The sequence below is a fragment of the Acipenser ruthenus genome, chromosome 42 (assembly GCF_902713425.1).
Source record: "Acipenser ruthenus chromosome 42, fAciRut3.2 maternal haplotype, whole genome shotgun sequence".
Taxonomy (NCBI): domain Eukaryota; kingdom Metazoa; phylum Chordata; class Actinopteri; order Acipenseriformes; family Acipenseridae; genus Acipenser; species Acipenser ruthenus.
This window is the reverse complement of record NC_081230.1, coordinates 6,274,182-6,287,068: the sequence shown is the minus strand read 5'-3', so window position 1 is coordinate 6,287,068 and position 12,887 is coordinate 6,274,182. Positions and strand designations below refer to the sequence as shown.

Below are 12,887 nucleotides of genomic sequence, written 5' to 3'. Positions count from 1 at the left end.
TGCTTACACCTACTCACAGTATTACAGAAGTACACCCTGATCAGAAACAGAATCAAAGCAAACCCAGTTGTAAGGGATTTGGAACACGTTGCACAGTGGTTCTGATCGGGCAGCAGGGTATCATGGTACTGAAAAGGCTCTGATTGTATACTCCTTCTCAGAACATGTCTCAGAACAGTAATCACTTCTCTCCTCTCAGAGCTGACTTGCACAACACTGAAGGGGCGGGGGGGGGGGGGGGGGTCTCTTTCATCAGGTGCTAATCTGTCTTATAATCAGCTTTTCCAGGATGGGGTGGGAAAGCTGGCACTGTGCCCTACTACTAGTGAGAAGTTTTAGCCCTTACCAAACAAATGGTCTGATAAGTTTTACAAAAAAGCAGCAAACAGGTAAGGACAAACAGTACACCCTTATACAAGCTTACCTAAAGCATAACAAAGCACAATGAAATCATGGTAAAGCACAGGTAAGCAGGGTGACGCCCAGAGAGGTAGGGTAAAGCATATTCAAAAACAAGCCATGGTAAACTATGGGAAAGTTTTTATGAACTTTTATGAGGGCATACCTCTCTGTGACTGCTTGCCCTTTTTCTTATCTTCTTTCTTCATCAGATTCTACCTTTCCTGCTTAGCATCCATGTTCTACTTCATTTCACTCGCTGGCATATATTTTCTTAAAGCTTCATTTCCCCCTCTATGCCTCAGCAGTGACTGATCTGTTCATAGCTCTGCAAGGTTCATGTTTACTTCAGTACATACATGCAGTACATTCTCCTCATACAGGGGTGGACAGTCACAGTCCTGGAGGGGCGTTATTCCACACCAGGTTTAACAGATACAATGAGATCATTAACTACTTTACTAAGTGTTGAATTGCAATCAAGGGAAGTAATGTTAAAACTTTACAATGCATTCGTAAGACTTCATCTAGAATATTGTGTTCAGTTCTGGCCACCTCGTTACAAAAAGGATATTGCTGCTCTAGAAAGAGTGCAAAGAAGAGCAACCAGAATGATCCCGGGTTTTAAAGACATGTCGTATGCAGACAGGCTAAAAGAATTGAATCTATTCAGTCTTGAACAAAGACGATTCAAGCATTCAAAATTCTAAAAGGTATTGATAATGTAAATCCTTTGATCCTTTGATTTTAGAATCCTGAATATGTATTTTCTGTAGTGAACATTAATCAGGTTACTCTCCCAGGTTATTCATCTTTTGAACTGTTAACATTAACACTAAATAGTGCACTACCTGTTCATATTGTAATTATCTATCGACCACCTAAGTCAAACCCGTTATTTTTAGCTGAATTTAGTGACTTGCTATCTTCATTGACAGTCCATTATGATAGGATTCTTCTACTGGGTGATTTTAACCTACATGTTGGTACAGAATCTGACTCCACTTCTGTGGAACTGATGAGGCTGCTGGATTCCTTAGATTATCTCCAGCATGTAAAAGGTCCCACACACAATCGTGGCCATACTCTAGACCTGGTAATCTCTCGTGGTTTAGTTGTTAAAAATGTATTAACTACAGATCTCACCATTTCTGACCATCAACCAGTAACTACAAAATCCATGGAACATACACTTACATCTCAGGATATTAATTCCTTAACTGGTAGCTATAGTAAAGCCAATGCTCAAGAAACACAACTTGGATCCTGGATTAATAACTACAGGCCCATCTCCAATCTCCCATTCTTAGACACGGTTTTAGAGAGGGTTGTTGCATTTCAAGTACAAAGTGTTTTTGAACTCTTAATGGTGTATCTGAGAAATTTCAGTCTGGATTTCGTGCTGCACATAGTACAGAGACTGATGAGCTCTGACTTGGGCTTTCCATCAGGTCTAATTCTCCTTGATCTAAGTGCTGCTTTTGACACCGCAGACCACTCCATTTTATTAAATCAGCTCAAATACTTAGTGGGGCTGTCTGGCCTTGTCTTATCCTGGTCTTACCTATCTGATAGGTATCAGTTTGTCTCTATTGGGGAGGAAAAATCAGCATTGACCGAAGATGATTGTGGTGTTCCACAAGGTTCAATCCTGGGTCCATTGCTATTTTCATTATATATGTTACTACTGGGTGATCTCATCAGGAAACATGGTGTCTTCCACTGCTATGTGGTTGACACCCAGCTGTATTTGTCTTTAAAACCTGGTGATACTTCTGTCAGGGTTTTATTTGCTGCTTGACTTGCTGATTATCAAGTGCTGGATGTCTCAAAACTTCCTAATGTTGAATTCAGGTAAAACAGAGGTTATGTTTGTAACCAACTAAAAAATGTAAGATTGCATGAGTTTGACCCTAGCAGTCTTTTATCAATTCCTAAAACTGAAATAAAAAAAATGTGGGGGTTCTCTTTGATCCTGATTTATCATTTGAGTTTCATATTAGGGAGGTTTCTAAAGGATCCTTCTATCACTTGAGAAACATAGCCAAACTGAGACCTATTATCTCCTTCTCTGACGCAGAGAGACTGACACATGCCTTTGTTTCTTCAGGAATTGATTAGTGTAATGCACTCCTCTCTGGCATCCCAAAACGTGAGGTGTCCTGCCTACAGCTTGTTCAGAATACCGCTGCTAGAATTTTCACTAAAACCAAAAAATATGAGCAGATCATCCCAGCCTCCTTGCACTGGCTACCTGTTCAATATAGAATTGATTTTAAAATCTTATTATTGACCTATAAAGCCTTGAATGGAGCAGCAGCTAGCTATCTGCAGGAGCTACTGACCACATATCTCCCAAATCACACTTTTAGATCACAGATTATTATTATTATTGGTATGAAAGGCGCTATATAAATGAAATAAATAAATAAATAAATATAGTACTATTAGTTACACAGAGCTTGAAGATACTAAAATCTTTTTTTAAATAACATTATTTCAGAATTGTAGATGGTGTACTTAGACATACAGTATTGGACACATAGTGATAATTAAACTAAGTAGTGATAATAGATTTTACCTGGTTTCTGAAATAGAAAAAGATGATCTGATTTCTACATGGTGATGAAACTGAATTCATTATCCATCAGGTTTCACAGTGCCATACACCTGCACAGCTTCAATGCTCTAATGACGCCAAATAACCAGACAGAACCACAGCAAAGCTACAGCAGAAGTGACTGTGATCCTGGAGCTTGTGAGCGGAGGGGGTGCTGGCAGGGTTCAAGCCATGCTTTATTTCCCTGCTGTGTGGATGAGATAGGCAGTCGCCCGCTCCCTCTCTCGTCTCTAACACTGCCGCTATTGTGGAGTCGGGACAGTGATGTCACAGAGAGCCGAAGGCAGGCTGAGAACAGAGACTCGCAATCAGTCAGAGGAAATCTCCCATGCTCTGTTCAGTGTCAGACCCCTCACTTCCCCCGATTCCAGCTGCGCCACGCAATACCATACAGGAGCTGCCTTTAATCCAGCTCTTTTTCTGGTTTTAAGAAGATGTTCGCCTATCCATTGACTTGTAGTTCCAATTGTCCGAACCAGGCAGTCTCGAATAGACAATATCCCCTCAGGTAACACATGGCTTGCTAGCGTGTTGCTAGACTGACACTCCTAAGTGTATTTGGCTTCTTGCTGTTGAATATCGAAGGTGTTCTCAGTGCTTCTGTTACTACAGATTATTGTGTGTGTGTGCTATTTGATTAGGGAATTGGTTTGTATCTCTGTAAGAGGCAGGCTTCATTACCGGAGCAGACAGACTGGTCTTTATGATATAAAGGGGGGCACTGGGGAACTCAAAAATAACCAATGAAAGACGGAAGCAGATTCCCCACCAATTGATTATTTCAAACAGAACCCTTTTTGTTGAGCATTTACAACAAATACACTACTGCAAGGATCATGCTGGAATCACCATGACACACAAGACCACAGCACATGAGCAAGAACTAGACAAGGGTGCTACAAGGATCTGATTGTCTGCATGCCTTGCACAAAACGTGCACACATTTCAAAGTTTAAATCTCGCACATTTTGTGACCCATGCTTTGCATAATTAAGGCATTTTTGCATTTGAACTTTGAGTAAATTTCTCTGAAAGACCTTTTTTTCGTGCCTAATTTCTGAAATGGAACACATGTTGCTGCTTGCCTTCTAGTGAGCGTCGAGTAGTATTGCCTTGAATTTCTAGTTATGTCGGTGGTTGACGAACCATAATCGTCTGGCTAAATAGCCATCTGTGTATAGAAGATCCTTTTGGAATACCCATGCACGTAGGATACAATTAGTCAGCTAAGATTTTAATTGTTTTGGTTGTATTTAAACTTGTCTGACTAGTAATGGATTGTACTAGTCTTGAGCTGTTTTCCACAAAAGAAGCTAGACTAGTCTGTATTGCATTGTCTAGCACAACAATGAGATCAATCACAGGACTATGCCATGACAAGCACACAACTCATAGCATGGTATGAAAAGTGGTTTGTTTTTTAACTACTTTTAAAAACATGTTGACATCACTGCTCAGGGCTGTGCTTACTAGCAATACAATGTAATAAAGCTGCTGGCTCCCCACTCTTGGTACAATAATGGTACACGTTGATACCAAAAGGAACTGCTGTTTCAGGCTTCAGCAATACCATCTTTTATTAGTTCCACTGTAGGTCTATACATCAATTGGCTTCCAGTATTTTCTTATGTTTAAGCCAAATTGTGGGTGGAAAACGACACTAAGCTAGTGTGTGGAGGACGTCTCTTATACACATTAATATGGAGAGTTGACTCTTATGGTGTAAGAGTGTCTTCTCCTGATCAATCTGGGTGGGCAGGCCACACTGAGACAGCTGTATATATTAAATACTGATCAGATTTAAAAACATTTTGAAATAACGCAATGCATGTGTTGAGGTTTTGCCAGTTTGTAGTCTTAGTAGCTGCTGTTGTTTTAACTTCAGAACCGTGTTCTATGCATGGGGTGATGTCAGTAAACAGGATAAGATGTACTGGAATTTGTGACTTAACAGCGATTCATTGTACTGATACATACATTGTGATTGTCTAGTGATGACAGCATGGGCTATAAAGTCAAACCACATGACCGAGTGAGCAGTCTAATGAACCTGAATTAGTATTGCAGCTGCAGTCGCTGTGCCGTCACTGGAACCTTTGTGATGTTTGTTTGGCCGAAATGTATCATGTGGAGCAGAATAACAGGATCTAAATGAGCTGGCACACTACATCTGTTCTATAATATGTTTACCTCTTTCTTTAGCACAAGGAAAGCACACCTTGTATGTTTACATTACCCAAAGGTAGTTGGGGATTTAGAGACACCAGCTTCCTCCTATTTCTCAAACGTGTTGCCATGTAAGTTTCTTTATCATTGATCTGTGTAAATAAACTGCGCACCCAATTACTGTAAGCATAACATAGCTATCAAGGCCAGGACACTATATTGCGTTGTAAAGTCCAAGCACCAATAATCTCATTTAATAGCAGCTATAACAGTAATATAATATACAGCTCCACACATTAAATTAGGGTGGATTACTGACCGGTTTAATATCAGGTTTTGTGTGTTGTGGGACATGCTTCTGAAAAGACTCATTAAGCTTTGAAGAAGTGCTTTTAGAAATGGGCAACTGTATGTATCCCTTTTCCATAACTGTGGCACTGTGAGTTGGTACAGTTCTACACGCAATCAAAATTGCAGAGGGGGAGAGACAGTTGCACGCCCCTAGCGGTCAATTTCAGCTTTTGGGAGTCTTTTCAGAAGCTCATTTGTTGAAAAATGACATGTGCTGGAATAGATAGTATGGCTGGTGAATAATGACTTGAGCAGAAACAGCAGTAGGACATGTCGGAGAACACACACAACAGGAAATTAAACAGATCAGAAATAAGACAGCATGTTGATATGATGTAGATGCTATAACAGTTTACCACTGTAGATTTGCATAGTGATTTCGCTGTTTTTTTTTTTAATCCCATGGTGATGCATTTACCATAGTCTATCACAGTTTGTCATGTTTTTAATATGCTGTACCATGTGCTTTACAATGCTTACCCATGCTTTCCCATAACTTTGCTGTGCTTTTACTATGGGACACTTTTCTAAGGGAAAGTGGAATTGCCCAGACTCTGTGTTTAAAAGGCCATGACCAGTGTTCTTAAAGAGCCATAGAAAAATACACATGCATTCCAAAAAAAGAAAGATTGTAACATTAAAACTAAACAGCTGACTGAACAGCAGCAAAGACATTTAAAAGCAGGTTTAACCCGGCGTTTCATTTGGTCTGTACCTGCAAAGACCACAGATTACCCTTCCAGTCTTTTCAAACCCATTCAGAGTCTTGAATGGGAAACTTCATTTCTAAATGAGAAGAGCCTCTCTGAGGGGCTCAGTGCTCCTGTATATACAGCCCAGGAACCATCAGTGTATAGCACTGCATTGAGGCACAGCTCAGACAGGGTTCATACTACACTGTGTGTGCACACCCGACTCTGTGCTTTCATATTTACCAGCAGCTAAGTCATAAATCAAACACTCACGTTAATATTTAACCCCACTGTTTGCCTGATCTGATTATTTTATCTCCCCAGTGGGGACCGTTCCAGATCAGAGCAGTAAAACTACATGAGGTCTGGTTTAGGATTAACAGGTCCTGAATCACAGCCAATTTTACAAAAAATAACTTGTTATGGGCATGGAATATTGTTTGTTCTACACGGTATTTCTTACGGATGTGTTTCATCAGTCCATCAGAGGAAGGGGGGCAGGTTGGTGGAGGTTAGGTTAGGTGTCCTTGGAGGTTAGATATGATTCTGAGAGCTCTAGTGAGGCCACAGGGGTGATTCAAACTTCACAATTTTAAACCTGAAAAGAAAGAGCTCCAAAGTGAATGTATTGCCTGGGTTGCAAATCACAACCCTGTTAGACCGATCCCCACAAACCTCCCTACGTGACAGACGCGCTCTGCAGTCCCAAACTCGCACTTGCATTCAGTCAGTTGCACAGTGCATGGGTGAGTGGTGGCACGCAATGTGTGGCACGTTGCTTATCAGTAATGTACGGTTGGCTTAAGGGCTCAGTCACTGAGTCATCGCAATGATGTAAGGCAGGGCTGGCATCTCAGCACAGGCAGTCGGGATACAGCACAGCTCCAGAAGGATCTGCAATGGCAATGCAGCAGTTTACTGTTTTTTTTTAAACTGTGATGTAATGGCCAATGAACGTGCATCGTGAATGTAAAGCACTCGAATACCTTCGTTATGATGCCTAACTTACTCTTTAAGCTACTGTGCAATTCAGAAAAATCCTCCCATTTGATCCTCAGCTTGATCTTGGTCGATCTAACACACTTATTCAATCTAGAAACTCTTCTAACAGCTGTCTTGTTGGAAGCAGGCTGGACAATAGCTGGTCTGTGTCTAGCCTCACAATGCACAGAGACACAGGGAGAGGAGAGCTGGAGCCTCACAATGCACAGAGACATGGAGAGGAGAGCTACAGCCTCACAATGCACAGAGACATGGAGAGGAGAGCTACAGCCTCACAATGCACAGATACATGGAGAGGAGAGCTACAGCCTCACAATGCACAGAGACATGGAGAGGAGAGCTGGAGCCTCACAATGCACAGAGACATGGAGAGGAGAGCTGGAGCCTCACAATGCACAGAGACATGGAGAGGAGAGCTGGAGCCTCACAATGCACAGAGACACAGGGAGAGGAGAGCTGGAGCCTCACAATGCACAGAGACACAGGGAGAGGAGAGCTGGAGCCTCACAATACACAGAGACATGGAGAGGAGAGCTACAGCCTCACAATGCACAGAGACATGGAGAGGAGAGCTACAGCCTCACAATGCACAGAGACATGGAGAGGAGAGCTACAGCCTCACAATGCACAGAGACACAGGGAGAGGAGAGCTACAGCCTCACAATGCACAGAGACATGGAGAGGAGAGCTACAGCCTCACAATGCACAGAGACACAGGGAGAGGAGAGCTGGAGCCTCACAATGCACAGAGACATGGAGAGGAGAGCTGGAGCCTCACAATGCACAGAGACATGGAGAGGAGAGCTACAGCCTCACAATGCACAGAGACATGGAGAGGAGAGCTACAGCCTCACAATGCACAGAGACATGGAGAGGAGAGCTACAGCCTCACAATGCACAGAGACATGGAGAGGAGAGCTACAGCCTCACAATGCACAGAGACATGGAGAGGAGAGCTGGAGCCTCACAATGCACAGAGACATGGAGAGGAGAGCTACAGCCTCACAATGCACAGAGACACATGGAGAGGAGAGCTACAGCCTCACAATGCACAGAGACACAGGGAGAGGAGAGCTACAGCCTCACAATGCACAGAGACATGGAGAGGAGAGCTACAGCCTCACAATGCACAGAGACACAGGGAGAGGAGAGCTACAGCCTCACAATGCACAGAGACATGGAGAGGAGAGCTACAGCCTCACAATGCACAGAGACACAGGGAGAGGAGAGCTGGAGCCTCACAATGCACAGAGACATGGAGAGGAGAGCTACAGCCTCACAATGCACAGAGACATGGAGAGGAGAGCTGGAGCCTCACAATGCACAGAGACACAGGGAGAGGAGAGCTGGAGCCTCACAATGCACAGAGACATGGAGAGGAGAGCTGGAGCCTCACAATGCACAGAGACATGGAGAGGAGAGCTGGAGCCTCACAATGCACAGAGACATGGAGAGGAGAGCTGGAGCCTCGCAATGCACAGAGACATGGAGAGGAGAGCTGGAGCCTCACAATGCACAGAGACATGGAGAGGAGAGCTACAGCCTCACAATGCACAGAGACACAGGGAAAGGAGAGCTGGAGCCTCACAATGCACAGAGACATGGAGAGGAGAGCTACAGCCTCACAATGCACAGAGACATGGAGAGGAGAGCTACAGCCTCACAATGCACAGAGACATGGAGAGGAGAGCTGGAGCCTCACAATGCACAGAGACATGGAGAGGAGAGCTGGAGCCTCACAATGCACAGAGACACAGGGAGAGGAGAGCTGGAGCCTCACAATGCACAGAGACATGGAGAGGAGAGCTACAGCCTCACAATGCACAGAGACATGGAGAGGAGAGCTACAGCCTCACAATGCACAGAGACATGGAGAGGAGAGCTGGAGCCTCACAATGCACAGAGACATGGAGAGGAGAGCTACAGCCTCACAATGCACAGAGACATGGAGAGGAGAGCTACAGCCTCACAATGCACAGAGACATGGAGAGGAGAGCTGGAGCCTCACAATGCACAGAGACATGGAGAGGAGAGCTGGAGCCTCACAATGCACAGAGACATGGAGAGGAGAGCTACAGCCTCACAATGCAGAGACATGGAGAGGAGAGCTGGAGCCTCACAATGCACAGATACATGGAGAGGAGAGCTACAGCCTCACAATGCACAGAGACATGGAGAGGAGAGCTGGAGCCTCACAATGCACAGAGACACAGGGAGAGGAGAGCTGGAGCCTCACAATGCACAGAGACACAGGGAGAGGAGAGCTACAGCCTCACAATGCACAGAGACATGGAGAGGAGAGCTACAGCCTCACAATGCACAGAGACATGGAGAGGAGAGCTGGAGCCTCACAATGCACAGAGACACAGGGAGAGGAGAGCTACAGCCTCACAATACACAGAGACACAGGGAGAGGAGAGCTGGAGCCTCACAATGCACAGAGACATGGAGAGGAGAGCTACAGCCTCACAATGCACAGAGACATGGAGAGGAGAGCTACAGCCTCACAATACACAGAGACACAGGGAGAGGAGAGCTGGAGCCTCACAATGCACAGAGACATGGAGAGGAGAGCTGGAGCCTCACAATGCACAGAGACATGGAGAGGAGAGCTGGAGCCTCACAATGCACAGAGACACAGGGAGAGGAGAGCTGGAGCCTCACAATGCACAGAGACATGGAGAGGAGAGCTGGAGCCTCACAATGCACAGAGACATGGAGAGGAGAGCTGGAGCCTCACAATGCACAGAGACATGGAGAGGAGAGCTACAGCCTCACAATGCACAGAGACAGGGAGAGGAGAGCTGGAGCCTCACAATGCACAGAGACATGGAGAGGAGAGCTACAGCCTCACAATGCACAGAGACACAGGGAGAGGAGAGCTGGAGCCTCACAATGCACAGAGACATGGAGAGGGGAGCTACAGCCTCACAATGCACAGAGACACAGGGAAAGGAGAGCTGGAGCCTCACAATGCACAGAGACATGGAGAGGAGAGCTACAGCCTCACAATGCACAGAGACATGGAGAGGAGAGCTACAGCCTCACAATGCACAGAGACATGGAGAGGAGAGCTACAGCCTCACAATGCACAGAGACATGGAGAGGAGAGCTGGAGCCTCACAATGCACAGAGACATGGAGAGGAGAGCTACAGCCTCACAATGCACAGAGACATGGAGAGGAGAGCTGGAGCCTCACAATGCACAGAGACATGGAGAGGAGAGCTACAGCCTCACAATGCACAGAGACATGGAGAGGAGAGCTGGAGCCTCACAATGCACAGAGACATGGAGAGGAGAGCTACAGCCTCACAATGCACAGAGACATGGAGAGGAGAGCTACAGCCTCACAATGCACAGAGACATGGAGATCATATCACTATATTATATGATAACTTACTCTGATTTTATTAACCACAAAAGTAAAGTCCAAATGTAGCTGTTAATTCTGCAAATACAGCCCTTCAGATGCTTTTATTACTCCAGCCTCAATATAAAATGAGAAACTGAAGCCTACAAGACACATTTCTTGGTGTCTTCCTCCCCACAGTGATGATAAAACTCCATTTTCTATGCGTTGAGCTTCATAGCCAGCGTGAAATTCCACTCAAAAAATACTTTTAGCTTTAGAATGTATCAAATTACATAAATACAGCTTGTGTTCCGATTCTTTCAAAGAAAAATGAATTTGGTACTTAATTGGTTAAGTCAAAATAATGCCAGATTTCTTGTGAATGTAATGAAAGTAGTTCATTTAGTCAGAAATCCACCCTTACCTTGACATTTGGAGTCAAATCCTGTTTTTGTTTTCCTATTTGTTCAGGTGCTTGATCCACAGTGACAGTTTGGCTGATCTAGACTATAACCTATAACCCCTTAACAAAAAATAAAAAGAGGGTGTTTGAGTCATGACAAGAAGAAGCACTGATAGCAAACATCAAAAAAAACAGTAAGGCGATGCGTATCACGACAATGCGGGCCATGACAGGATGCATCACGATACGTGAGGTGGTTCTGCTGGACTGCTTGTATGATGCATGGAAAGATCATTTAATAATGGACCATTTTGTTAAAAGACACAAATGAAATGAGTTAGGGAGAGTGTGTATTCATCATCCCAACTCTAAAACCCACTGATTCTTTATTCAACAGCCGCTTGGTGAGCCGCACTGTGTTGCGCTGTGGTCTTGTATCACGATACAAACGTTACATCTATCCTGATACGATATGTCACGTAAAGGACGTAGCGTGATTCATCGATGCACAATGAAATGTTACGCCTCTAATGGGGAGAGCATGCAAATTGCGCCCATCAGACTTATTCTGCATTGCCAGCTGCCACTGGAACTGACCTGAGAGCAAATCTCATTCATTTCCATTAGCAGCAGATCCGTTTCCATCTCTGTGAGCCCCAGTTAGGACTGCGAGGAGCTGGCAGAACTCGATCTCTCCAACTCGCTGCAAACAGAAAATCTGACACGGAACATGAAGGCTACGATCGCATTCAACTTTAAACGTTTCAGAGGTTGTAGTTTGTAGCGCTAATGAAAAGGAGGTTTGGAAAAATGCTCATACATGAAGGCTCTTGTTGTCATGCTAATGAATGCTAAGGAATTGTTTTTTAGAGCCGTGGTTATACCACTTGAAGGAATGCACGCCTCATTTCCTTGAAGGTCGTCCCGTATGAACAGATCGCCCCCCTTGTCGTGTTCTGGAGTTAAGTTCTGCTTTGTTTGTTCACATTCCTTCTCCAGTGTGTCTCTCGACAGGTGGTTAAACCGGATTGGCCAGGCAAACTGAAGACCTGAAGCTGAAAAACAACGTCAAGAAATCTTTACCGCTGTGCAACCTGACATTACTCTGTTCATAAAATCTTTCTTTAAGCAACTATTAAATTATCAAAACGATCTAAGAGAAAACACTTAAATCTTTATGGAAATATCAAAAATTGTCTTTTATTCTGTAGGTTACCCACAAGCTGCCTCAAGTACCCCTTATAAAAGTGTCCCATAGTAAAAACACAGCACAGTGTAATAAAGCACATGGTAAAGCATAGGGAAGCATTGTAAAGAATAGCGAGGTATGGCATTTTAATAAACCTGGCAAACCAGGATAATCCATGGTAAATGGCTAGGATAACCATAGGAACAGCATGGGGGAAAAGTGCACAAATCCTGGGGTAAACTTTTATTAGGGGCCCTTTGAAAGGTCACTCGGTCACTTCCTCCATATGAAATCAGACTGGTGCATTTCTCTCAGCAGCAGATCAGACTGGTTTCAGTGCCTGAGCAAGTGAGCCTGCTGTCACTCTGAAGATGTTCACCGGGGACTGTGTTGCTGTTAGTTTATCATGCGTTCATCCCCTCCTGGTTCATACAGTATCTCCATTTCTGTACAAGGAAGCTGTTTGCAGAGTCGTTTTCTGGTAAAAGCCCAACAAGGAAGCTTTGTGGACTGTAAAGCAACAAAGTGGATCAATAGAAATTCAACGCTTTATGTTAATTGATGAGTCAATCATAATGACCATCATTATGATCAGTGACTGGATGTTTCTCTGTAGCAGTCGTGCTGTTGAGGTTGTGTGGGAGAGACCAGCACCTCGCCCCCCCTCCTGTCTCCGTTTTTTCTCAGGTAATCAGTCTGATGGATGAGGGTT

General features: G+C 44.2%; 1 protein-coding gene across 2 annotated transcripts in view; it reads left to right on the top strand.

Annotated features, from left to right (window-relative positions):
- Positions 1-12,887, top strand: part of LOC117401044 (receptor tyrosine-protein kinase erbB-3) — a 42,812-nt gene that overhangs the window by 7,326 nt on the left and 22,599 nt on the right. The gene's annotated exons all lie outside the window — the stretch shown is intronic.